We start from the raw sequence: 24,774 nt of genomic DNA, 5'->3' as shown, positions 1-24,774 counted from the left end.
AATCATATTTCACCGGTCTTCTTTCTCACAGGCACTAGATTGGAGATCCAATCAGAAAAGCAAATAGGGACTATATTTCCAGACTTGTAGAGCCTATTGACTTCCTTCTCGATCAATGGCAGCAACTTAGGATTAATTCTCCGCAACTTTTGTCGAAACGGCTTTTGATTTGGCTTTATGGGAATTGTGTGTTGAATAATGCTTGTATCATAGGTCTTTAAATCTGAATAATCCCAAGCAAACACATTAGAAAACGATGACAATAATCTAATGTATTGATTCTTTACCTTGGGCGGCAATGCTTTTGATAACTTCACCATCTTTGGATTTTCGGTTGTCCCAAGATTCACATCTTCTACACCTGCGTCTATTGGCATCAAAGTTGGCTTGCGGGCCACATCATCTTGATCAAAAAGTTCCTCTAAAGGAATTAACCCCTTAGGAATATAATTGTCTTTCAGCTGCAAAACATCCATTTGATTCACTCCTTCAGGCTCCAGATCTATTGAGATTTCTTCAAATTTACGTTCTCCATGTAAAAATTCTTTGATTTCTTCGTCATCTTGGAAAACTTGCCAACACCTTTGATTATCTGGGATTGTAGGACGATGCTTCACATAGATTTCGAACTTGTTGCTTGAATTCATTGGTATTTTCAGATTACTTGCCGCCTCAGCCAATGCATCCGCAACACCATTTTGAATCCGGGGCACACATTTCAAAGTATGTTCAGAAAATCTTTTCAGGATATCTAAAACAGCATTTCTATAAGCTCTCATGCGAGGGTGTTTGGCCTGAAATTCACCTTTCACTTGTTTGATAACTAGTTCGGAGTCGCCATATACTGCTATTTTCTTTGCCTTTAACTTCAGAAGGATTTTCAAACCAGCAATAAGAGCTTCATATTCTGCCTCATTATTCGAGCAATCAAATGCTAATTTATAAGAACATACCCGTACCTTGCTTGGAATTTGATCTTGGGCTGAGAATGGACTTCGAATCCACACACCGATACCAGCGCCATCGCCGCCCACTGCACCATCAAAATCCATAGTCCAAGGACCCTCTTCATCATCTTCAAGGTGCTGAAAATATGATGTTGTTGAAGTCATGATTTGCTGCCCATTTGTTTCAGCGATTGACCTTATGACAGCAGTCCTTTCTTCACTTTCCGTTCTCAATACTTCTCTGAAATTTTCTGCAATGCCCGGGATATCTTCTACCTGAACTAACTGACTATCTATCTCATTGAAATTTTTCGCAAACAAAACAAAAGATTCTAAATCTGTTTGTACATAATTTACAGGATGATTCACGGGCTTTTCCTTACTAGTGATCATGTATTTCATCTTTTGTTCCCGATATAGCTTCCTCATTTGACCGAAAACTGGAATTGAAGCATATGAAAAATCAAGCTGAATCGTACCTTTGAGTTTGGCTCCCCATGACCTCGACAACAACATGCCAAATCGTGGAGGAATGTCCGCCACTACCACATCCATCAAAACATTCTTTGCTGGAATTTGATCTAGACTCACCACCAAGTCTTTGATCAAGCCAATACATCTTACCCGGCTGGAATCAAATGAATACAAATCATGATATTTCCTAGTGATATCAAGCCCCAGCTTCTCCATGATGGTTTTCGGCATCAAATTATGTGAAGCTCCTGAGTCAAACATGGAATTATGCAACACAAACTCATGCAGACGCAAACTGATATAAAAGGGAGGAATATCACTCTCAGGAGACTCACCATTCAAAGTTGGCCCAAAGATTAACTCCGGCTGATCATCTTGTACATTTACCATGTCTAGCATTGGGTCAAAATTCAGCAACTTGGAGATTTGGCTTCGATAAGTGGTGTTCCTCATGACCTCTGTCAAAGGAATGGATATCTTCAACTTTGCAATCTCATTTTCCAAACTGAAAACTGGAAGCTTCTCACCTTCTTTTGCCGGATTATCTCTTTTTTTCAATTTTATCCTTTGGTGCATTTGATGGCTGATCCATCTTTGCTGCTGATGATGATGGAGTTGTTGAAGAACCGACTATGTCTTTTCCTTTTGATGAAACAGAGTCATTCTTTGATGCAATATCTTTCTTTTTCTGCAAAGGATTTATAGGAATAGTCCGACCTCTCAATTGCCTTTGCTGTCCTTGCTGAGCTGATAATGCATTCAAGTACCCTCTTTGATATTCTTCAGTTTCTTCTTCAAGCATTGTATCACTTGACAAAATATAATGCTCATCTTGGGGAAAGACGGAATTACTCACCAACTCATCTTCTTCCGTGATATATGTAGGCATATCATCAGGGGTGAAAAAATGATTTTCCTCACCAACATTGTCACCCTCATCTTTAGAGTCTTGACTAACAAAATTCTGCTGAAAAGGTGGCTTGATTTGCTGCTGAACTGCCGTGTCTTGTGCCTTTGTTTCACGCTGCTTGATCCTATATTGTTGCTGCTGACCTCTGAAATTTGGGTTACGAATCTGAGGTTCCGGCTTGTCAATTGTGACCCTTTCAAGTAACCTCTTCACCTGTTCAACTGACTGAAGAACCTGATTTGATGTGGATGCTTCCTCCTTGATTGTAACTCGCTTTTCTGCCTTCATCCTTGCTCTCTTGTCATTCAAATTTGCCTCAACACTGACTGCAATTTTCTGCATATCCTCTAAGGTAGGGGGATCTCGGTCCCTTAGTGAATAAGCCATCTCCGGATCAAAACCATCCGGGAATTTGAGAAGTGCTGATTTTCTAGATGGCCTCAAATCATCGGGAATAGCATTATACACTGAATTGAATCTGATTATATAATCTTGAACTGACTCACCCGGATTACGCTTGAGGTTATTGTATTCGGCATTGATTTGCAGCGGGTCTTTTCTTATTTCCCATCGATCCAAGAATTGATTCTCAAGTGCTTCCAAGGTGGTGATGCTGTTAGCTGCCAACCCTCTGAACCATTTTCTTACTTCTTGTCACACGGAATTGGTCAAGGGTGCGGACACGGCTGACCTTCCTAGAAGTCTAAGACATTCTAATGACAAACAAGACAAAATGGAGTGATCTTTCTCTAAATACACCTTTTACAACATGAAAACTACAAGTGTTTAGGCTTACCTTATTCCAAAACGCTGTTGTTGTAGTTTGTCCTTGACGATCCGGATGAGCTCCTCCTTCAAGTCAATTCCTGCAACCACAAACAATCAAACAATTACCAAGCACTTGCATTTCATATAATAAAACATATATTCAACATGCAGACCAAGGAACACATGAAATAACTCATTAACACAAGCTATTGAGAAAAATAAACCAGTTTGTATTAATAACGAAACAAAGAAACTCTTACAACCTGGCCTTGGTGTTGTGCAAGTTCCTCCCAGGGTCCATCAAGGGTTTTCCTCTACTTTGACAAAGCTCACCCACTTCCAAGTAGAATCAAGCAAAGACAATCTCTCCTCACAAAGGTTCTAAATGGAAGACCTAAATCCTGCAGCATTTACCCAAAGAAAATGTATAGCTCCAACCTCTCCTCCCTCTGGCTCAATGTCTTTATTTATAGTGCTGTAAAGAGGTTATTCAGGTCCACCATCAATGGGATAATCCCCCTCTTTGGGTGGGATAGCTCCCTTATTGATGGGATAAGTTCCCCCTTAATAGAGATACATGAACCAACTGGAGGCGCATCCAAATCATCAAACCGATCTCTAGAAAGTTCTAGAAGTAACCACAAGTAACTTTTTTAAGATGAAACTCGCGCATTTTGCCTTTTACAGAAGGACGCACCTGTCCCTTAACATACAGAGCGTCCAAGGACACACCTTTTGCGAACATGGTCAGCGTCCCCGCGGGTAAGGCTAGAGAGAACCTGCGACCCCAGAGATAAACATATTTTTTACAAGACTTTCTCTCTTCTTTGAGTTTGAGATGGATAATCAGAGGCATAAGACTTGCCTAAGAGGGTAGCATGACTGTTGATTTGAGCCATACTAACTGTAAGTAGTCAAGGTGACATTTTTTAGTGTAACAGATTGCCCCCTAAAGTGCGAAGCCTGGAATAGATTTAGGGTTTTGTAATTCTAGGAAGGGTGAAGCGCTTTATCATTTCAAGGATTGTCTTGTGGATGACCCGGTTGGAACCTGCAATTTTCAACACAAAATACATGGATAAGATTATATCATCACTGAGGTAGGCATTCCCATACTCAGATTCAAAACTTTAACTAATGGACTAACTATTCTGATACAGGAATGATCTTGCAGTACATCATTTTTTATAGACTTTTGTAGACACAGTATGGACGCAGCCATCCGTTTATGATTAGTCTACATAGATAATGAATACAAAACTCCTCGCAGCCTGGATGGTAGAAACTAGATCCAGGGTCTTCACTTCTACTTCCCGAATTGGTACGATTCTAGCCATGTGATTAAATGATTCGATGTCGAACATGTTAGAAACCACTTGATTACCAGTCGATGATGCAAACTGTTAACAAGCGTGAGAGAAACCACCAGTAATGTCAATGGTTCTCAAAGTACCAAGCACAACCCGTGAAATGTGAATAGATGTTTTGATGTCGAACACTTCACGGAATCCTTTGATCGAAAGTCAATGATGTAAACTGACGTCAAAGGCGAGAAACCTGCCATTGATGCATGCAGACTTCAAGGTGCTGTCGATTCCTAAGTCATCTTTCTAGATAATGTGTCGATGTCGATAGAAAGCGACCCGTTGCAGGCAAGCCCACAACACGAAATCATTGTTCAAGTTGAAGAAATGTTGCTGTAAGGACTGACTCAGGGATGGTCAAATGGATGACAAGTATTTTGCAGATGAAAGTTTTTGCTTGCAGACCTCTTGAACACATAACGACACGACAGATGGCTTGGTGACGAATAACTCAAAGTTAATCCCCGGAACCCGGTTAAAGACTTTCAAAGTGGTTTGGTCAACTGTGAGGTAAAAGATTTCCCAACCCAGGTGAATGAAAAGTGTCGTGTTCAAGAGTGGTAATAAAGTTTCTTTTGAGATAAAGGTAACAAATAGGCTCATTCTTCTCTCTTTTCCCCCACCATTTCTGGCAAGTACCTCTTTATTTTTAACAAGCTTGAGGAGGATAACATATGCTTGATTATAAGCTCATCCTTCGGACGAGTCCAACCTAGTTTAAATTCGAACCCTAGGAAGGAGTGGTTCGTTCCTGTTTGTAATTGAACAGGTCCTTTACTGTAAAAGTTTAACGAGTCCAGTATAGGAGAAACCCGGCGTTTTTCAATTTTAGAGAGTCTGAAAAAACTAAAGGAGACTCCACGTTGAACTTTTTCGTACATTTGTGTCCCTCAAGCCCGAAAAAGTATAAAATAATACCTGGGGGAACCGCTTGATCTTGCGACCAAGGAGTACTTTCATAATAGTGTCGTCGACCTGAAAAGTAAAAAGCGATCAAGGACACGTCGTTTTATTTCCTTATCGAGTTTGAAACGACAAAAACCCGACAATCTTTTCCTGTTTTTACGGTCAGAAAAGAGCTATAAGGGGACCGTCTTTTAGTTCCGTTTTAACGAGTGTAAAAGAAAAGCTCGGCAATCTTTTCATATTTTAGGAGTCTGAAAAGGGCTTAAAAGAGAACTCCAAGGTTTCACTTTTTCTTAAATTTTAACGAGTTCGAAAAAGGGATAAAAATGTACTCATGGTTTTCACTTTTTCGTAAATTTTAATGAGTTCGAAAAAGGGATAAAAATGTACTCATATGACCGACTTTCAATTTAATTTACGAGCAGGAAAAGACGGAAAGAACTCGGCATTTTCATTTGTTTTACGAGAATGAAAAATAGCAAAATAATCTCGGGATTTTCATGAGTTTAACGAGTCTTGAAAATAACTGAAATTGACTCGAGATAGGTTTCATTTTTACAAAAGCTTGAAACAGATAAAAACTATGCTTCAAATTAGTTTCATTTTTACACAAGCTTGAAACAGAGATAAAACTGTGCTTGATGCCCCCTAAGCATAATTGTTAGAGCGCATGCCCCCCAGCTTCATTTCATTCAACTAAGGTGGATGAAATGAAGGTTCAAGAACGAGATCATTTGAAAGACTCGACCTAAAACTGTAAGAAAATTATGCAAAAACTGAAATAACTAACCTAAAAACTTAACATTTACGAGATCTAGTCAATCTCTCGACTCAAGTAGAGGAGGATTTGTTTCATTTTTTAACGAGCTTGACACAGGAAAAGAACTATGCTCCAATTCGGTTTCATGTTTACACAAGCTTGAAACGAAAAACTATGCTTGTTACAAGTTCACATGCCCCCAGCATAATGATGCAAATCAAGGTACATGCCCCCCAAGCTTCATTGCATTCAATGAGGTGGATGGAATGAAGCTTTACTTTCAAGATCTTGGAAAGACTTGAGGGAGTTGTTTCATTTTTTAACGAGCTTGACACAAGACAAGGAACTTTGCTCATAACTACTCTCTACAATCTACCTAACAAAAACTTTACTCTAAAAACCTTGATTCATTTTTTAACGAGCTTGACACAAGACAAGGAACTATGCTCTAAAATCCTTGATTCATTTTTTAATGAGCTTGACACAAGACAAGGAACTATGCTCTAAAATCCTTGTTTCATTTTTTAACGAGCTTGACACAAGACAAAGAACTATGCTCATGACTACTCTCTACAATCTACCTAACAACCTACCCTTGTTTCATTTTTTAACGAGCTTGACACAAGACAAGGAACTATGCTCAAAAAGTTCGCATGCCCCCAGTATAATGATGCAAAGCAAGGTACATGCCCCCCAGGCTTCATTGCATTCAACCGGCTGGATGAAATGAAGGTTTACTTTCAATATTTAACTTGAAAAGGGAGTTGTTTCATTTTTAAGGAGGTTGACACAAGAAAAGAACTATCCGCATACCTGATTCATTTTTTAACGAGGTTGACTCAGTAACAGGAACTGTCCTCATAGCTGATTCATTTTTTAACGAGGTTGACTCAGTGACAGGAACTGTCCTCAAAATCCTACTTGCTACAATCTATCTACATATCCTAAAATCTAGCTGATTCATTTTTTAATGAGGTTGACTCAGTAAAAAAACTATCCTCGCAGCACCCTGTTTCATTTTTTAACGAGGTTGGCACAGGAAAAGGAACTATCCTCGCAACATTGATCATGGCTTCCAACTGGAGGAAAGACATGTCAATGGACACACCTTGATCATGGCTTCCAAGAGGTCTTCATCCGAAGGAAGAATACTTCTTGGGAAGGAACACATGTCAAGGGACTCAAAAGGGATAAGAACATTGTGTTCAAGTAATCCCATAGAGTTTTCCATGTCAATTACCAGAGCTAAATCAAAGGAAGATGAGCAAACAATGAGAGGCTCACTTACATCGGTAACTGAAATCATGGGACCGGTTGCCACATAATTAACCCGTGGCAGGGTAGATACCACTTTAGAATCAGGAACATTTAGGGGTGTCATATTATTGGTAGTTGAAAAAAGACTAGGGAACGAAAGCTGGTCTACAGTCACAATACTGCCATTGTGAGGGAAAGACATCACGCGAAAGAGTGTCGATACGACAGCTTTCATTGCATAAACATAGTCTCGCCCAAGGAGTAAATTGAAATCCAAGGGACCTCGAACTACCATAAGATCAACACAAACAGTTTTACCTTCCAAGGTAATAGAAAACTTAGGAAGGATCCCTAAAGGTTCACTAATTGTTCTGTTAAAAGCTTTCAGATTCTGCGTAATAGGCGCAAGCTGAGGGGAACCCAAAGCTTTCCAAACAGCTGAGGATAAAATACTAACAGAAGCACCTTTATCTACCTGAGTACGATGTATGTCCCTACCACCAGCCTTGACAATGATTTGGAAAGGGATGGAGGAAGGAAGACGAGGTTCTGTCAGTCTATTCCAATCAAAGGAAAAGACCTCAGTGCTTGGAGGGGGTTCTGTAGAAACAGGTGAAATGCCCCCCGGCATAGAATAATCTGATGTAACAAGAAGAACATCAGCGGTATGAAATTTACTCTCGAAAGGGAGAGTGTGATCGACCAAATGTGAAATTGAATCGACCACTTGATCAACTAATAGATCATCAACCTGAGTGACATGAGTTTCACTCTCCAATGGAAGAGTGTGATCGACCGTACTTGACTTTAGATCAATCACTCCGTCAGTTGACGGTAGGTTGGGAGAAAGTTTACGGTAACCAGTTGAAAATTCTTGCTGTGGAACAGTAAGTTTTTCCAACAATGTTGAGGCTTCATCCATGTGAGGGCAAATGTGAGTTTGATGACTCCCTTTGCATAACTTACAAGGAAACCTAACTTTACCCTTTTTCCCAGGAACCTGACTATCATTGGTTGATGGATCAACGGAAAGTTGATGAGATTTTTCTGACCATACTTCCAAGACCTTTGGAATACCAGGACAATTGACAAGGAAGTGGTCACCCTTACAAAGCCTGCAAGGGTATTTGGGTTTACGATGCATGTCGGAATTTTCCTCAACACAACTAACACTTACAGCCATGGTTGGTTGGTTGACTTCTTTCTTATCTTGATTCTTCTTCTTCTTCTTCTTCTTCTTCCCTTTCTTCTTCTTCTTAGCCTCCTGGTTACTAACATCAAGGCTTTTACCAGGCGAAGAGGAAGAAATGGAGGAAGAAAAATTAGGCGAAGAAGGTAAAGGGTCAACAAAAGGTTGGTGATGTTGAGATGGTGAACTCTGTTGAGGTGAAGCATCCGGTTGAGATGGAACAATTGGAGTATTTTGGGCCAACGAAGTTGAAAATAACCATATCGGTAAACCTATTGTAAATCTAGGTAATGACAAAGTAGCCATATAAGGAGGACCAACATTTCCAAAGTAAGGAAAAGTACTAGGATTCTCATTACGAGGGGTTCCTAGGTTGATAAATTCCGGAACATTTGCCATTATATTCAACTTCAGTGAATTTTATTAACAATTTAAAACTAAAATTAACAATTCACAATTCACACTTAACAACTAAAATTCACAATTCACACCTATGGTCTCTAAAAGTAAAAACAAACAAATTAACACGCGCTATAAACTCTAGGAGTCAAACCACACACAAACAGTAAGCTCTCCGGACCGAAAACACTAGTTGGTGATGAAGCCCAACCTCGCAGAATTCAGTACAGAAATGGCGGGTGGAACAGTTACCCCGACAACCTGCTTAATGAATAGACCGGCAAAAGTTCCTCCACTTTAACCATCTCGAAGTGAAGTGAACCCCCCGGAAAATCCAAGTGAGTATAACCGACGTCTGCTCCAGGTACAGTGGGACCTTCCCTCCACCGTCACCTCGGTAGAACCCTAAAGATTATGGTCACTAAGGTCACCAACAGTAACAAATACACCTGGGGGAACAGTCTAAACTCCGACAGCACGCAAGGGCAGAGTAGCAAGCTCAATCCCCTTACCGGCTCCTTGACAACAATCCAAGGTTTACCGATAAGTGACCCCTGGCTCCTCGACAATGGTTAATCCGAGGTTTACCGTTTGTAATACGTACTGTCTGGCGTCGTTCCCAACGAGGGGGGAATGATCTCCTCACTGGTTCGGACACGAGCTCGTGCTTCTCCTTTAAGAGGAGCTTTCCCAGAGTGCAATTGAAACAATTGGATTTATTCTACTCAAGATAAACTATCTGTTTGGTGTTGTAGTCTTGGAGAGTTAAGTACTCACCTACTCCAAGACCCTAGCCTAAGCTATGTTGGTGTTTCAGAGCCCTAGAAATGTAAAAATTACTAGATGAATTTTAATTAAGCGCTGTGTTATTAAGGCTGTTATTACTCAAATGGTTAAATGGAGATGAAACCAATGGTGTTATGACCCGACTCAACTGAATGCAATCGAATATGAAAATGCAATCCTTTCAATTCGATGAATCCTAACTAAAGTAAGGAGAGAGTTTCCATTCACTTCCAACAATGCAAAAAATTGATCACTAAGAGAAAATATAACAAATTCTCTAATGCACTAATTTTATCAAGAAAAACTAATGCAAATCAATTCCAAACCATTTTTTTTATTTTTATTTTTGTGTAAATTCAAATCAAAGAAAGCTGATCTAAATCTACGATTGATTTTTCAGAATGTAAACTATGCAATTGTAATCTATGCACAATTCACTTGAAAAGTATGCAAATGTAATCTATGCACATTTTTCATTCATATTCTGAAACTGAGAACTCTAATTATGCAAATGTGATCTATGCAAGAGAATTCTCAAACACAAGATGATTCTAATGTAATCTAAGAACCAATCAAGTGCAAGTCGAGAAAATTGGGTGAGAGTTCCAAAGATCAAAACATAAAAACACTCAAAGGCGATTAACACTCATACACAATTTAGCCCCCCCCGGCGAATGAGGGGGAAATTTTTTTGCAAAAACAAAAGCAAAAAGATGCAAAATTGTGAAAAGACTGAGAGAAACCTCCAAGTAATGACCAAAGGAAATCAAATTAAGAATTTCTCAAAAAAGAGACTCAAAACACCCAATTGATGAAAGCTAAAGCAGGAATGCTAATGAAACAAGTTCAGGTGAAAATTTTTGACAGGGTACTAAAGGATCTGGGCAGAAAACACTAAGAAAAACCAAAATCTAAAAGCAATTAAAGCAAAAATGGAGTTTTCCTAAATTTTTACAGGAAGACGCAGGCAACCCGTTAGAACAGGCGCGGGCCCGCTCTGTGCAAAAGGCAACAGCGCGTCCAAAGACGCACTATGCAGTACTCAGAGGGTGCGTCCTTCTGGAAAAGTTAAGAAAAACCAAATCTAACTAAATCTAAAGCTAAGCCACCCAAATACTAATTCTCACAGTCAAAAACCAGAAAATAAAAATGATTTTCTCAGAGCAAAGTTCACACAAAGGAAAAGACTTTCACATTAATGGATTCCCCAGCGGAGTCGCCAATTTGTCACACGGAATTGGTCAAGGGTGCGGACACGGCTGACCTTCCTAGAAGTCTAAGACATTCTAATGACAAACAAGACAAAATGGAGTGATCTTTCTCTAAATACACCTTTTACAACATGAAAACTACAAGTGTTTAGGCTTACCTTATTCCAAAACGCTGTTGTTGTAGTTTGTCCTTGACGATCCGGATGAGCTCCTCCTTCAAGTCAATTCCTGCAACCACAAACAATCAAACAATTACCAAGCACTTGCATTTCATATAATAAAACATATATTCAACATGCAGACCAAGGAACACATGAAATAACTCATTAACACAAGCTATTGAGAAAAATAAACCAGTTTGTATTAATAACGAAACAAAGAAACTCTTACAACCTGGCCTTGGTGTTGTGCAAGTTCCTCCCAGGGTCCATCAAGGGTTTTCCTCTACTTTGACAAAGCTCACCCACTTCCAAGTAGAATCAAGCAAAGACAATCTCTCCTCACAAAGGTTCTAAATGGAAGACCTAAATCCTGCAGCATTTACCCAAAGAAAATGTATAGCTCCAACCTCTCCTCCCTCTGGCTCAATGTCTTTATTTATAGTGCTGTAAAGAGGTTATTCAGGTCCACCATCAATGGGATAATCCCCCTCTTTGGGTGGGATAGCTCCCTTATTGATGGGATAAGTTCCCCCTTAATAGAGATACATGAACCAACTGGAGGCGCATCCAAATCATCAAACTGACCTCTAGAAAGTTCTAGAAGTAACCACAAGTAACTTTTTTAAGATGAAACTCGAGCATTTTGCCTTTTACAGAAGGACGCACCTGTCCCTTAACATACAGAGCGTCCAAGGATGCACCTTTTGCGAACATGGTCAGCGTCCCCGTAGGTAAGGCTAGAGAGAACCTGCGACCCCAGAGATAAACATATTTTTTACAAGACTTTCTCTCTTCTTTGAGTTTGAGATGGATAATCAGAGGCATAAGACTTGCCTAAGAGGGTAGCATGACTGTTGATTTGAGCCATACTAACTGTAAGTAGTCAAGGTGACATTTTTTAGTGTAACACTTCTCCGGCAAATGTTTGCACGAACAACCGCATGGTAACATCTTCTTCATCTAACTCATATAGATCAAAGAAAGTGGACATTTTATCGATATGTTGCTGTGCTGTAATACTTTTTGGAGTGCCATCAAACATGGGAATTTTACTTTGGTAATCAGCAGGCATATCATGAAGATTAGCAGGCAATACAAGTGGGGCAAACCGGGCTGCCATTTTTCTTGGTAATGTAGGTCTTGGAGTAGCAGGCGGAGTAGGTGTGGCAGTATGAGGAGTAGGAGGAGGAGAAGCAGTGTGTGAAGCCGAAGGTGAAACCACTGTAGATGGGGGATGAGTAACTATGGGAGTGATAGCAATATAAGGGGGATTTGCCTGTTCATGCGCCGTGATAGAAGATTCCAATATGACCAGAGATATTTTCAAGGAAATCAGCAAGAGTTGTAGCTTGTACACGTGTCTGGAGATTCCTCAAAATGAAATTTTCAACTAATTTATTATGCCTCTCAAATTCAATAGCAGCTGCAAAATCAGGATTAGGAACTAGAGTAGCAAGTGCACTTTCAGGTTTAGTCTTGAACAAGGACAACTCGAAGCTTTCGTCGAAATCAAGATCTTCAAGATACTCAAAAATAGCTGGGCATGAATGAGATTTCAGTATGCGGCTAGAATTAGAAGCCAGTTTGGAAATCAAGGAACGAAAAACCAATCAGCCTATAAAACTCTCAACTCAATCACCCGAAAGTTCAGAGTTTATAAACACACTGGGTTAAAAGCGCAGATTGCCATGTTACCTTCACTAGCTCATGGAGATTGACTGAAGCAGCGTTTATCTACTAACGCTGATGTAAAACAAGAGCATTTTCAAAGGCTACCTGGCGTATCTTTAGGCTCCGTCTAAGCTTATGAATTAAACACGCCAATAAGCAAACAATCAATTTGTTCTCCCCAGTATGGTCGCCAGTATGTTAGCACTTGAGATTTCACCCTAGGCTGAGGAAGGTAAACCTTCAAGGCAACATCAAACCATTTCACCTCGTAGCTAGCCCTATGGGGTAGGAGAAGGCTCTCTCCGGTCAAACTCGGTAGATCTTTCAATAGGATGAGCTGACCCAATTAGGAACACTGATATTAGGCTAGTAAACTGATAAGGGGGGTTGATTTAAAGTTTTTGGTGTTTTTGGTGGCAATTGGAGGGAGTGCAATTCAGGGTGCGGGGATTGAGCTCAGTTTTTGCAGGTGGGTCTTTGGGGCAAGGTAGGAGTTTGTGCTGATGCCTTTAGCTGAGATGGATGATCAAGAAAGAAAAAGAGAAGCTAAAGAGGGCAAACAATGACTTTGAATCCTCTCTAGACAGTGAAAAACATAAACATTAAACAATTTTGAAAGCTGAGCATGGCAAGCATGAATTCAAACTTTATCACTTCATTTGTTTAATAAGATGCAGTAAAGAAAGAGATGGAACACATAAACACACTTAAAATTACAATAAGAGAACACACCATCAACACAAGAGTCCAAAAGAATCCCAATGATGTCTGCAAAACCCTGGTCTTCCCTCTACTCAAATTGCAGAGATACAAGTAAAATATACAATAGGAGCTTCTCCCTCAAAAGTCCAACCATGAAAATGAGCAAGAGAAGGCATAATATAGATGATCTAACTCCTTTCCCCACCTCTAGGGGTCGAGCTCAACTTCTTAGGAGTTGTTTCAACTAATTCAAAACTAAGCACTAGATAATACGCAGTCAAAACAACTTGCCTCTAAAACTTAGGAAACCTATCCATGCATTAAATATTTACCATTTACATTCAAGAAACTTCTAGAAGTGATCAAGGAGAGTAAAAGTATCTTAGAGCCATGAAAGTTACATAAAAATCCATTATTTACATGCCCAAAAAGGTAACCCAAGTCAAAACTGTACTTTTCTGGCCGAACTGGTCAAAATAGGCAAAATTCCTTGACATGCAGCGCACATTTGCCTGACGGGTAGCGCACATTGAGAGGCCTGTTTGAGGGCCTTCCTGGTGTCCAAATCAGGTGCAAGCTAGCTCATTGGAAAGGTCTGCGCGTATTCTTTCCAACCCCACCGGAATTTTTGAATTTGGAGTTCATTTGACCCCTCAAAACTCAATTATCCCAAGACAGCTTTCTGCAACTCAAAATAGGGGCAGAAAGTCAAAATTTGCATGTATTTTGAGCTTTTGGAAGCCCAAATCTCCATAAAAACTGAAGTCCATCCATAGGTAGGTGTAACTTTGCATGAAAATTCCAAAAATGCTGAGTTTTTTCCGTTCTAAGTTTCCCCCATGTAGGGTAGCGCACGGGGCGCTACATGTTAAAAGGCCAAAACCTGTCAATTTCGCAAAAATGCCAAAAATGCCTCAAAACTTTCAAAATTTCTTGTGCTAGCTGCTAGGAAGAGGCTAATGAGTATCATGGTGAGTGAGAGAGGCCTTAGCCAAGATACGGAGTGGGTTGGCCTTCTTCTTCTTCCCAAGAGCTTCGGTCAACCTTCTTTGGAATATTTTCATCTTCGCCTTGCAAACATGCATCCTTGCCGAATAATGATTTTTCATATTTCTCAGCAGCTTCTTCTCTTGGTTGGCCTTAGCCAACAGCCTCTCCAAGTGTGCATTGACCCAGATGAGCATGGATTCTCTCTCAGCAGGCAATAGATCACCGGGTCTTCTTCGGTTCAGGACTCGGTCAGTACGAATCCTCCATAACTCATCAAGTACTTTCTCCTCCTCTAACTGTTTGTTCCGCTACTCCAGGTAGGTGATGGTCCATTGGGCACCCTCAAGTCTCCTCTGTAAAACATCATTTTCAGCCCCAAGATGTTGAATGATCTCCTTCGCCTCTTGGCTAGGAGAACTGGCCTCGAGATCAATCACTGGATCCTCATGAATCATGGGCTCTTTGCCCCTCTGCAGTTCCTGTGCTGATGAAGAAAGCGAGGCCCCTTCCACCTGATGTGGAGATAACACTCGCTGATCTGAAGATGAAGGCGAGACCCCTTCCACCTGCTGTGGAGAAAGTACTCGCCGAGCTGCTGCAAACAAGGCCCTTGGGCCTTTCTGATAGGTGACCCGAGGTGAGGAAGCTACATGTCTCGGAACAGTGATCTCTGGCTGGTGAGATGGACCTCCCTCCTCATAAATGACCTCTGGCTCAGGCTGTGGCTGTGGTGGCGCTGTGAAGAATTCATGAGAGATGAACTCTTCCCATGGAATGCCCTGCTGGCTTAGCTGATGGGAAACAATGAGCTGGATGAGACCAAAGTGATATAAACTCGTAAACTGCTGGGCTGGGGTCTTCCTCTGTAATATAGGCACCATCCTCTGAATATTCTAGAAGAAGAAAACTGGGATGTTCATCATCCTCACTCGGGTGAAGTGCATCAACAGACGGATGTGATAAGAGTACACCAGTGAAAACCTGCCCTCACATGTAAAGTAACGCATGATGAGTCTCAAGATCGGAGCATACTCCCTCCGGATAAATCTGAAAGGAAAGACCCCCGACAAATGTCTCATGAAGGCTGGCATGACATATAGCTCAAAATGAACATAATCCAACACTTTGCGCTTGGGCCACACCTCACCCACATTTGGTATCCGAGTAGCCTCTGAAATCACTTCGGGAGACAACACAAAGTTCACACCTGCCAGAGTGACCTGCCCATCATGAAGGTGCAAAACAAATAAGCGGGCCAACTCCATGTGGTGCTGGATCTGAGCAAGCCTCTCGCAAAACTGAAAACATGACATATACCGAAAGCAACTCACTGCCAAAGGACAGGCCTGCAATTCTGCCAATGAGGTGGGTTCCTCTCTCTTAGGACGACCACCTTTGCCCCCCCTACGAGGCCTCCGCTGTACCTCAACCTCTGTAGAAGAAGACTGGTCATCACCTTGCTCATAGGTCTCGGTGGTTGACATGGTGCTTTTGAGCAAAGTGGAGAAAATAGACAAAGTGAACTGCTGCCCTTGCCTGCAAAAATACTGAGTTGTATGCTGTTTTCAAGGGGAAAAAATCATGAAGGAAATGTTAGGGGAGGGGATTTTTTTAACAAGGAAAGGGAAACATATGAAAACAAGGAATTTTCAAGGGACAATTCACAAACTGTCAAACATATAATCTCATCTTAATCAACGGGAAATCATTTGCAAAGAAATGTTTTTATTAGGGTAACATGGATAATAACCTGATGTGGAGATAACACTCGCTGATCTGAAGATGAAGGCGAGACCCCTTCCACCTGCTGTGGAGAAAGTACTCGCCGAGCTGCTGCAAACAAGGCCCTTGGGCCTTTCTGATAGGTGACCTGAGGTGAGGAAGCTACATGTCTCGGAACAGTGATCTCTGGCTGGTGAGATGGACCTCCCTCCTCATAAATGACCTCTGGCTCAGGCTGTGGCTGTGGTGGCGCTGTGAAGAATTCATGAGAGATGAACTCTTCCCATGGAATGCCCTGCTGGCTCAGCTGATGGGAAACAATGAGCTGGATGAGACCAAAGTGATATAAACTCGTAAACTGCTGGGCTGGGGTCTTCCTCTGTAATATAGGCACCATCCTCTGAATATTCTGGAAGAAGAAAACTGGGATGTTCATCATCCTCACTCGGGTGAAGTGCATCAACAGACGGATGTGATAAGAGTACACCAGTGAAAACCTGCCCTCACATGTAAAGTAACGCATGATGAGTCTCAAGATCGGAGCATACTCCCTCCGGATAAATCTGAAATGAAAGACCCCCGACAAGTGTCTCATGAAGGCTGGCATGACATATGGCTCAAAATGAACATAATCCAACACTTTGCGCTTGGGCCACACCTCACCCACATTTGGTATCCCAGTAGCCTCTGAAATCACTTCGGGAGACAACACAAAGTTCACACCTGCCAGAGTGACCTGCCCATCATGAAGGTGCAAAACAAATAAGCGGGCCAACTCCCTGTGGTGCTGGATCTGAGCAAGCCTCTCGCAAAACTGAAAACATGACATATACCGAAAGCAACTCACTGCCAAAGGACAGGCCTGCAATTCTGCCAATGAGGTGGGTTCCTCTCTCTTTGGACGACCACCTTTGCCCCCCCTACGAGGCCTCCGCTGTACCTCAACCTCTGTAGAAGAAGACTGGTCATCACCTTGCTCATAGGTCTTGGTGGTTGACATGGTGCTTTTGAGCAAAGTGGAGAAAATAGACAAAGTGAACTGCTGCCCTTGCCTGCAAAAATGCTGAGTTGTATGCTGTTTTCAAGGGGAAAAAATCATGAAGGAAATGTTAGGGGAGGGGATTTTTTTAACAAGGAAAGGGAAACATATGAAAACAAGGAATTTTCAAGGGACAATTCACAAACTGTCAAACATATAATCTCATCTTAATCAGCGGGAAATCATTTGCAAAGAAATGTTTTTATTAGGGTAACATGGATAATAATAACCAAGGGAAATGACATGTATGCTCAACAGGGGAATGGGACAGCATAGATAACTCGCTCATTTGATTTCTGTCTTTCAATGTACATCATAAGGCACACTCTGTTTTTTCAAAGGGGTTCATGTACATTTGAGGCTAGGGGAAAAGGGCTTTATTGACATTTTGTCAAAAGGGAAAAGGGGTTTTATTGACAAGGATATTAGGGGATAAAAGGGAAAACATGGTTTTTGCTTTTTAGGACCACAACAACATTACTTTTGATCAAATATACATAGCAATATTTCCTTTGCTTTTGTTTATATACACAGCCACATTTTCTTTATTTTTTGTTTTGGCTTTTTATCATCATATTGCTTTCTTTTTTTGCATAATCATTTTGTTTTTCTTTCATAGCATTTTGTTCTTTTTGCTGTGTGTGTTTTTACATCACAATGGAGGGTATTTAGGGTTTTGGGAATGTGTTTAGGGAGGGGTAGGGTTTGATACTTGGAAGGAGGAAAATTTCATATTCTTTGCAAATAAGATAAGATAGAGACATATGATGACAATTGTGAAATCAATGGGGAAACATGGAGGGAGCATAAATGGGAAATTAAAACCTTGAAAAGAAAACACCAAACCCTAGCATTATGCCTACATTGACAAGCAATCACCAAAATCTATTTTCTTTGCATTCTTAGTGATAAAACATATAAATGAAAGCTCATCATTCACCATTCATCAATTCATCAAGTGTATAGACCCTACCTCGGTCGATTTTGCAACTTAGAGGACGATTGGACAAAATTTGGGGCGGTTTTGGTGTTAACAGCTTGACGAGTAGTGCAGGGCACTCAACGGGTAGCGCACAGCCTGACACGTAGTGCCCGTTACAAATTACCACTGCTGGGAGGCGCCTGATGGGTAGCGCACAGCCCAACACGTAGCGCACAACCTCTGACGGGTAGTGCACCTGAAATTGGTTCAATTTCTCTGCACTTTGCCTCCTTTCGCCTCTTCGCCCTCTCACTTCTTCTTGCAAGCTCTTTGGATGCACAATGAGGGTATTGAGAGGGAATTTGACTCTTTATAAGCTCAATTTAAAAAAAATTTACTTACCAAACCCACTTTCTAATGTTTTGCCTTGACACTTTCTTTTAACACTGTTTTGAGTATTCCTTTGTTCTGAATTTGATCTTTTGGGTGTTTTAGCTCCGTTCTTTTTGCAGGTAGACCATCTGATGGACTCTAGGGAGGAGACCAGGGTTATTGCCGGCATTTTGAAGAATTTTTGAAATTTCCTTATTGCTTTACAAAATTGACATGACCTTGGCTTTAAAAACAGTGTTTTTAAATCCAAGGTATAAATAAGCTGTACATGATGAAAAATATCAATGAAACATATTTACATACCTCCTTCTGGATTGCTGGGGACTCATGGACCTTTGACTCATGATCTTGCAATGACATTTGACTGAAACCCTAGACCTAAGGCTTTGGACTTCAAGACAAAACAAAACAATTGTGACAAGTTCATTAACGGATATGACCTGATCCAACAAAGCCAAGAAGGGAACAAGGACCATCTCCTCCATCAGTTTTATGGCATGCCTAATGGAATGCAAAACTGACATTGACGAGACACCTACTTATGCATATGCAAAGAGATTTTTTGATCACTGATGGAGGGCATCCTGACCGACACTAACATACCCAAAGTTTTCCTGCCGAAGCAGGCCAGGACGGATGCCCCCTGGGTTCCAATCATATCCTCCCGGATTACTCGCGCTCATCAGGAGGACGGACCGTGGGTTGAGACACTTCTTGCATGAATAGAACATTTAGGGATGGTACATGACTATTTGCGATGTGTGATCCGGGAAACGAAAGTTGGTCCACGAGCTTGACCATTCTTCCTTCATGCGGAAAACACATTACTCTAAAGAGTGAGGAGACTACAGCTCCCATGCAATATATATAGTCTCGTCCAAGGAGTAGGTTATAATCCAAGGGTCCTTGAACGACCATCACGTTCATTTGAACGGTCTTCCCTTTCAATGTTATAGGCACATTGGGGAGGATCCCTAAAGGTCGACTGGTTCCTTTATCAAAACCTGATAGATTTCTCATCTCAGGTAAAAGCGCTGGCGAACCAAGCGCTTTCCAAGCAATAGAGGAAAGGATACTCACAGATGTCCCCTCATCAATGAAAGTGCTAGCCATTACGATTCTGTATATTTGAGAAATAATTCTGAATGGTATACTGGCTGGCAACCGGGGTCTGCCTAGTTGGTTCCAATCAAAGGACACAACCAGGTTGCTTGGTGGTGGGACCGAATAGACGGCCGGATATCGCTCCGATGAACTTCCTTCCTGCGATAAAGGAATGGTGGCATTGCCCCCTTGATCATCAGAGTCAGTGCTGATGAAGAGAATCTGGACGGTGTCGTCTTTATTCTCCTCTGTGATGGTGTCATTCGAAGATGGAGCCTCTGAAGGCAAAACCGGGTCAACTGCCGTATCAACCTTTTGACTTTCGTCAGGCATGGATCCAGACGGTTCATCTTCAATGACAGGTGCTTCGGCTGACCACCTGGGCAGGTCAGCCGGGTTTTCAACTAGTGAGGGACTTGGCAGGAGTCTTTGATATCCAGGAGGGAGATGCGCTCATAAAATTGGGCGATCTTCCAGAACTCTTTTTGCCTCGTCTAAGAAGGGACAACGGTGGATGGCGTGATCGCCTTCACACAGTCTGCAGGGAAATTTAGCTTTCCCGCTCTGTCCTAGGGCTTCACTCCCACTAGTTGACGGTGAGCAATCGGCATGGCTATCAGAGGTCGATGCCACCGAATTGTGCAAACGGGGGGACCAGTCTCTTAGTATCCGGGGGATACAGGGACAATCTCTATGGAAGTGGTCTCCCTGGCATATGACGCATGGAGATTTAGGTCTTACGAGTGCGGTGTGTGGATTTTTGTTAGATGACATTTGTTTGCCCCCAGTCGCCTTAGGCTCCTTCTTCTTCTTCTCTTTCTTCTTCTTCTCCTTCTTCTCCTTAGGAACCTAGTTTTTAATTCGACCGGTCCCGTCAAGCGAAGAGGAAGGAGGGGAGGAAGATGAAGTTGAAGGCTGGGAGGCAACTCTTGTCTGATCTAACTGTTGACTCGACTGTTCAGGAATGGTGGTGTTCTGAACGACACTGGTTGAAAAGAGCCAAACTGGTAGGCCAATTGTCAGTCCTGGAAGCGACAATGTGGCCATGTGGGGCGCACCAACATCTCCCCGAGAGGAGAAGGGACTAGGATTTCCACCAAGAGGAATTCCTTGGTTGGTGTGCTCCATCTCTTCAACCTAAAGATCAACGCAGGAATTAAAGGGTGATTGTTCCGTTTAAAATAAATTGTTAGCGACGCTTTAGACACAACTTGATTTTTCAGTTTTAAAGAGTCGAGAAAAAGCTAAAGATGACTCTAGTCTCCTTCGATGTTTTAACGAGCCCGAAGTGACAAATGCTCGGATGGACTTTTTCTGTTATAGAGTCTGAAAAAGGCCAAAAGGAACTGCTCTGGAGTTCTAGGCAGAGGGTGTGCCAAACTTTTCGCAAAACCGCAGAATACTTTTTAGGGTACGGGTGGTCGATCTTCGTGAATGCTGTGTTCACTGCATTGCGATCAGTAGGGCGGCCGACACGGCTTCCTAAGGATAAAAGATATATGCCTATAGGGGTATCCCAATATATACTTGACGGTACGTGGGAGCACAATCCGTACTAGCGCTATCGTCCCTCAGGAGGAATCACCCACCTTCCACGAGATCGACAGTCACTAGGCTTAACGACGTCGGAACACGTCTCTAGCCTAGACCTCTATGTTGTGCGTTATGTTACAAAGCATTGTTAGGTTCATTCAGTTTATTTTAGGTTGATCTTTTTAAAGTTTGCCTTTCAAGGTTCACCACGAGATGTATGATACAAATTCCTAAATGCAGTCTAAGATGATAAGCAAGCTTTATTATCTTTTCAACTTTGAAAATCCTAGCTACTAAGGGAAAAGAATAACACTATCTTTTCTCAAAGAGCAATCAGCACACTCTAATGCACTTTCCCTAAATCCAACATGCAAACTATCAAATGCAAAATGCACAATGCAGGTGTTTGTTTTCCACTTTATTAGTATAAATGCCTACCAAGAAAGCTTTTTGCACAACTTTGCATTTGCTTTTAAAATGATCAACACAAACAAGTTCACTTTCTTCGAAATCAACAAGGGTAGAAGAGATTACAATCACTTTGCGATTTTCGAAATAAAGACTTGTTTTGACACTTTGAAAGAGACAAATTCAAATCAATAAGCAGAAGTAAATTTATAATCAATATGAAAACAACCAATGAACTCTCTTCTAAGATCACTATCAATCAGATCTGAATCAAAGGCTACAAGATGACTACTTTACTCATGCAAAGGAAAACTGTAAATGACGCCACAAACACATAAAAACATTCACAGTCTTTTGTACAAAAAAGAGGCGGAATCTAAGCAAAGAAAAGGAGTTATCAGACTGGTACCTATGCTGGTTAAAGGCTACAAAAAACAGAGATCAAAACAGGGCAATAGACAACAAAGAACCCCAGCTGCACAAGGCTAAACTGGTTCAGCGCAAGTCTAACACTGTGGAGTTGAAATTCAGCGCAGGTAGCCCTCACGGGACCTGCGTTGAAATGCAGACTGCCTTCACAGTGCCTGTGCTGAAGGAGAAACTCTCGTTTCCCCTGGGTTCTGGGTCACAAAATGCTCAAAAATCAACTGTTTCAGGCCAAATCAAAAACACAAGCAAGGTATAAACAGAGGGATGCTTTGAGAGGGTACTAAAGACTATCACAAGGATCATCAAATCATTTTTGGATCTAGTTTAGATCATAGACAAGTCCAGCAACTGGATCAAAGCAGCAACCTTCTACTTTGCATCCGGGAAAGATGCAGTTCGATAGTTGCTGTCAAGTCTATGAAGTAAACAAATGACGGAAACACAAATGAAATGAATAAACAAGTTCTTCCCCAGCGGAGTCGCCAATTTGTTGTGGGGAAAAATGCCTATGCAGGACGATCCTATCCACCTAAGGTGTGACAGTGCCTTAGCAACAAACGAATACAGCTATTATGATTTCTTCCTTTATGAAATGTGAAAGAGGGGAGATTGGTAGACTTACCGTTGTCTTCCGGTTGTCCCTCGATCTAGATCCTCTTCTCTTTGGGTGTCCACAGCTACTTGCCTCCTCGCTTGCTCAAGAGAACAGCTACTTGAATCCCACGAGATCACAAGAGAACAGCTACCTGTGACAAGAGAACAACTACTTGCAACAAGAGAAGAACACAACACAAAGGAAAATATACATATTCATAAATGATTCAGGATTAGAAGTAAATCAAATACACTAATGCAATCATACAAAATACACCAGCATATAGGAAAGAATCAAGATAGCTTTATTGATTGATAATAAGGTTCAGGAAGAGATACAACCCATAGGGCTCCAATCCAGCATCTCCTTCCCAGCAGAATGGAATTCCTTCTTCAGCTCCCTTCAAAGCATTAAGCACCCAATGTTTCCAGTCACAAACCAACAACAATTCTTTGCAATAACAAAATTCCAACCCTTATATCTCATGGAGGAGAGATCTATATATAGATGTTTTGGAGAGAGGATGAGTCAGCTTGAGATCTAACTAGTGTCCTATTTCTCTCTTAGTTCTTGAGTCCACTTGGAGGTTCTTGCTTCCACTTGGAGATTTGGAACCTCTTACTCATCACCAGTCGAATTCCTTGATGCAAGTGTCATTTTGGAAGCTTCCTTGGCATTGACACATTGAGGAATGAGCCTGCCACTTGTCCAATTACGCTCAGCGTAGGTAGCCTTTGTTGGAGTTGACATTCAATGCAGGTAGACAGTGGAGCAGTTGACATTCAGTGCAGATGCTCAGTGGAGTAGTTGACATGATCCAGAATTGGCTTGTTTTTGAGTGTTTTCAGGTGGAGAACTTCTGTGAATTGTTGTGGTTAGTTAGCCTTGCTCCTCTAGGGGTAGGAACAACATGTTTAGGGACTTTGGATCCCTTAGTTTATGGACATTTCATGCTCAATGCTGTAAAGCACAAAAATGTCTATAACAATATGGCCACATTGTCGCTTCCAGGACTGACAATTGGCTTGCCGGTCTGGCTCTTCTCAACCAATGTCGTTCAGAACACCACTATTCATGAACAGTCGAATCAGCAGTTAGACCAGTCCAGAGTTACCCACCAACCTTCTACTTCCTCTAATTCTTCCTCTCCTCCTTCCTCTTTGCTTGATGGGGCTGGCAAAGCCAAAAGTCAAGTTCCTAAGGAGAAGAGGGAAAAGAAGAAAAAAGAGAAGAAGAAGAAGGAGCATAAAGCGACTGGGGGCAAACGAGTGTCGTCTGACGAAAATCCACACACTGCATTGACCAGGCCTAAATCGCCATGTGTCATTTGCAAGGGAGACCACTTTCACAGAGATTGTCCCTGCATCCCTCGGATACTAAGGGACTGGTCTCCCCGTTTGCACAATCTGGCGGCGTCAACCTCTGATAGCCATGTTGAATGCACACCATCAACTAGCGAAAGTGAAGTCCCAGGACAAAAAGGGAGAGCTAGATCTCCCTGTAGATTGTGCGAAGGCAACCACGCCATCCACCGTTGTCCCTTCTTAGACGAAGCTAAAAGAGTTTTGGATGATCGTCCGGTTTCACCGTTACGACTCCCTCCTGGATATAAAAAACTCTTGCCGAGTCCTTCGTTAGTTGAGAATCCAGCTAGCCCGCTCAAGTGGTCAGCTGAAGCGCTGGTCATTGAAGATGAACCAGCTGAATCCTTTCTCGACGAAAGTCAAAAGGTCAAGGCGGCAGTTGACCCGGTCTTGCCTTCAGAGGATTTATCATTGAATGATATAGTCACTGGGGAGAATAAGGATGACACCGTCCAAATTCTCTTCATCAGCACAGACTCCGACGAACACGGGGGCAACCTACCCATTCCTTTATCGCAGGAAGGAAGTTCGTCAGAGCCGTACCCGGCCGTCTACTCGGTCCCACCTCTAATCAACCTAGTTGTCTCCTTTGACTGGAATCAACTAGGCAGACCCCGTTTACTAGCAAGCATACCATTCAGAATTATTGTCCAAATATACAGAATGGTCGTGGTTGGCACCATCATTGATGAGGGGGCATCTGTGAGTATCCTTTCCTCTATTGCTTGGAAAGCGCTTGGTTTGCCATCGCTTTTTCCTGAAATGAGAAA

This window comes from Pinus tabuliformis, chromosome 5_1 (genome assembly GCF_031772625.1).
Source record: "Pinus tabuliformis cultivar Carrire ecotype Pingquan chromosome 5_1, CPIR1, whole genome shotgun sequence".
NCBI lineage: Eukaryota > Viridiplantae > Streptophyta > Pinopsida > Pinales > Pinaceae > Pinus > Pinus tabuliformis.
This window is presented reverse-complemented; position numbering follows the sequence as displayed.